Consider the following 3,643-nt stretch of genomic DNA (forward strand, 5'->3'; position numbering starts at 1 on the left):
ATTTTTGGAAAGGGCTATTCCTGTTTGGTACAGGTTCCTGGCGTGGCCTTCTCGCCATCCTTACCCTCCATTACGTGTAAGGAGGTAAGGCCCGGTTTAGGCTTTAAACTCTGTTGTGCGTTTTCTAATTAATATTTCTAGTTCTGCTTGAAGAGGACGTTTCTATGGAATACTGTAAGGGACATTCTCGCGATCTCGCATTCTCGCGATCTCGTCCTTTGGAAACAAGCTAAAAAATGCCAAAAGTGCGAGAATGCGAGATCGCGAGAATGTCCCTTTACAGTATTCCATACGTTTCTCTTTCGAGACATAATTCACACCACCAGTTATTTGAGAAATATAAACTCAGTAGCTCAGTTATATTTCAGTAGTTCAGTGATGCCCGACACCGCGCTGCAATGTTTCTTTACTGCCCTGTTCAAGAGTAAAGGAAACCAAATTCTATGGATAGTCAACTTTTTTTATTGCAATAAGTGCGATGTTTCGGTGTTGGTGCTAACACCGTTATCAATCTAGTGTTGAACTCTGTCTAAAGAGCCACCTCAGTGGGTATCAGCAGTATATCCTTATACTGGTCACTGGTATAGACGTCCAGTGTGGACTAAACTTTCAGCTGAATGGACGTCATGTTATATTCCATGCTCACACTGCTATCGCCAGGTCCAGTACATTGTTCCTAGTTAGGCACCATCATACGTGTGGGTATTTAGTGGCAAAACTGTAAGTTCGGATGACGCCCTACATTAATCTAACTCACTCACTCACCCACCCCTTCACTCACTCACTCACTCACTCACCCACCCCTTCACCCACTCACCCACTCACCCACTAACTCACTCACTCACCCACCATTTCACCCACTCACCCACTCACTCACTCATTCAAAGCCTGGATTGCCAGGACGTAACACCATTCTTCACTCAATAACAGTGCAAGTGTCAAGAGCGCACAAGAGATGAAGAAAATGTGGACAATATAGTCTTCAGATATCAGATTTATTTGTGATATTCAAGTTGACAACGTAACTTTTAAATTCTGTCAGAAAAGTATTTTTAGACTCGAAGAATACACGTGATAAAACAGCAGATTGCATGTTATGACTAACAGTTTGTCCACAATCGGTATTTCCGGTTTCTGCGGATCCTGGTCAGCTGACGTCATGGTGGACACTGGATTACTTCGCCACGACATAGCCCAGCACCATCGCCAAGGACCCCAGAAGGACGGAGAAGCCTTGCGTGGAGGCAGAGCTCTCAGGCTCTGAAAAGACAGACACAAGTTGGGGAATAACTAAACAAGAGATTTATGCAAATAAAAGGTGTACTTTCTCGGCTGTGGGACACAGGCTGTCAAGTGGCGAGGCTGCAGTGAGATCTGGAAGTGGCAGGCCTTACAAGGCAGAAATACAAGATCGTCCTATTACATCAATAATGCTCTACGATATGGACTAAAATCAGTCTAAGTAAACTAAGGCTCGGTATTATTCGTTACACTACTATACCGAGACTCTGTATGGCAGTACATCCACAAATATTGAACTCAATAATGACAATGCTAGTCTGTCTCACAGTCCCTGAACCACATTATTTTCCCAACAGCCTAATCTGTCAGAAACCCCACGCAAGTCTAGCAAATGTGGCAAGTCTAGATTTCCTCAGCTTCTGAAAACGAAGAAAGTCTCAGGGCTCCTTTTTCATTATTATTAAAAAATTTACTATGAACTTTTTTTCAGTGAAATATGTTCAATTCAGAGACTAGTTGTTAGTCTATGACAATGCCTGCGCACATCTATAAGGGTTTCCACGCCGTAATTATTTACATGCATCGTCATTACACCGTCACCGCCATTTTATTCGTTCTTTTTTAATTTTTTTTGTCGGATACATCACACGATGAAAATGAAAACAAGGATCCACAACAGCAGCCAAATACCAGACGTTTGTTGACAAGTTCATCAGCCACTGTATAATTACCCACTCGTCAAACGAGCGACCTCAGACATACTCCATGTTATTGACAGAATGATATTGACTGTGAAGTGACCTGGACCCAGAGGTCAATCTCCCACACCTGCCTGCAAACATTTACAAATGAATTCAATATAAATGATCACATCAGTGTTCACTTAGATGTGTGTCCTCGCTACAATAAGATCGGGTTAGAAATTAATTCATCGATCAATCTGTCACACCATTTAAACATTATCGCAAGGATGAATATGCCTTGCAGTAATATTCGTAGCTTTCCTTCACCTACAGTTTGCCTTTCAGCTTGACACCTGTGCCAATCACTGGCCTTCAGTAGTTTTGTGTTGATCTCATCTGAACTTACACGACGTCCGGGTTCAACTGTGAGTATTCCCAAAAATATTCACTGATACAACACAGGTGGGTCACTAGGCTCTCTAACCACCTGGAATCTCAGGTAACAACACCTGGAATCTCAGGTAACAACACCTGGAATCTCAGGTAACAACACCTGGAAGCTCAGGTAACAACACCTGGGAACTCAGGTGACAACTTCACCCTAATTGGTATCCTTTAACCTCTAATATTTATATTTATTATTTAATTATGCAGTATGTCAAAGATATTTACATATAATATGAGCTAGTCTTCTCCATACAACTGTGAAGTAAGTAATTTACCTGAGGCCGCCATAGCTGGGCTTATTCCCAGGTTTATCAATGCAAATACTGGAAGCAGAAAAAAACATGTTTAGATTTCAATTTCGCTTTTTAAAAGGAATAATAATTATACATGAGCGTGATATATATCGAACCATGGCGTTGTAGTTAACTACATGATTAAGATGAGTTACGATCTTAGTATAGGTCACAAATATCACAAAACTACACAGTTCTGTGATCACATCATGTCAAGTCGGGCGGTGGGGTAGCCTACTTGGGGGCTAGTGGTTAAAGCGTTCGCTCCTCACGCCGAAGACCCGGGTTCGATTCCCCATGGCACCCCGCGGTAATAGTGCAGGAATATTGCTAAATATTGCATAAAACCGTACCCACCAACTCACTAATTCCAAAGACTGAGAGTATCGTATTCTGAGATCATACTAGACACTCTGTAACACTGCACAGTGGGTTACAACAGGTGACAAAATTATATACTCAAATACAGAAATAAACGGGAGGGTAAACATTTAAATGATGATAACAGGTATTTAATAAATGTTGTGATTTGCTAGAGAGGCTTGAACTACATGTCAGTAGACTGGGTGTTTAAATATGATATAAACCTGTACATACCAACGAGGAAGCAGAAGGCGATCAGTGACTCCATCTTGAAACTATCGGTCGACTGTAGGGATAGCTCGCGGGGCAATGACGCTTATATATATTTGTGATATTGTTTAGTCACGTGACGAGTAGGTATATTATTGTCACTATACTGCATGCCCGGTTGCATCTGACACGTGTCCTGCAGCTTTTACTGGCTGGCATCAACACGGATGCATAATGAACTGGTTGCATGTATAATGAACTGCACCCATAGTCAAGCGTAGATATCCAATCTATACATCGCCGATACCGAAATCCCGACCACGCCCCGGATCCGTTTACCACTAATAACATACAGATAGCATATTAATAATAATATTTGTCCTTTTTGATAAAACCAATGAATTC

At 41.7% G+C, this 3,643-nt stretch overlaps 1 long non-coding RNA gene across 1 annotated transcript; it reads right to left on the bottom strand.

Annotated features, from left to right (window-relative positions):
* Positions 1-981: 981 nt before the first annotated feature.
* Positions 982-3,392, bottom strand: LOC124283952. The gene is made up of 3 exons (XR_006900440.1): positions 3,263-3,392; positions 2,648-2,695; positions 982-1,260 (listed from the first exon to the last, which is right to left on the bottom strand). It is a non-coding gene; the product is annotated as an uncharacterized LOC124283952 (long non-coding RNA).
* Positions 3,393-3,643: the final 251 nt, after the last annotated feature.

Source organism: Haliotis rubra, unplaced genomic scaffold (genome assembly GCF_003918875.1).
Source record: "Haliotis rubra isolate DU_JTF1 unplaced genomic scaffold, ASM391887v1 Scf326, whole genome shotgun sequence".
NCBI classification, from domain to species: Eukaryota; Metazoa; Mollusca; class Gastropoda; order Lepetellida; family Haliotidae; genus Haliotis; species Haliotis rubra.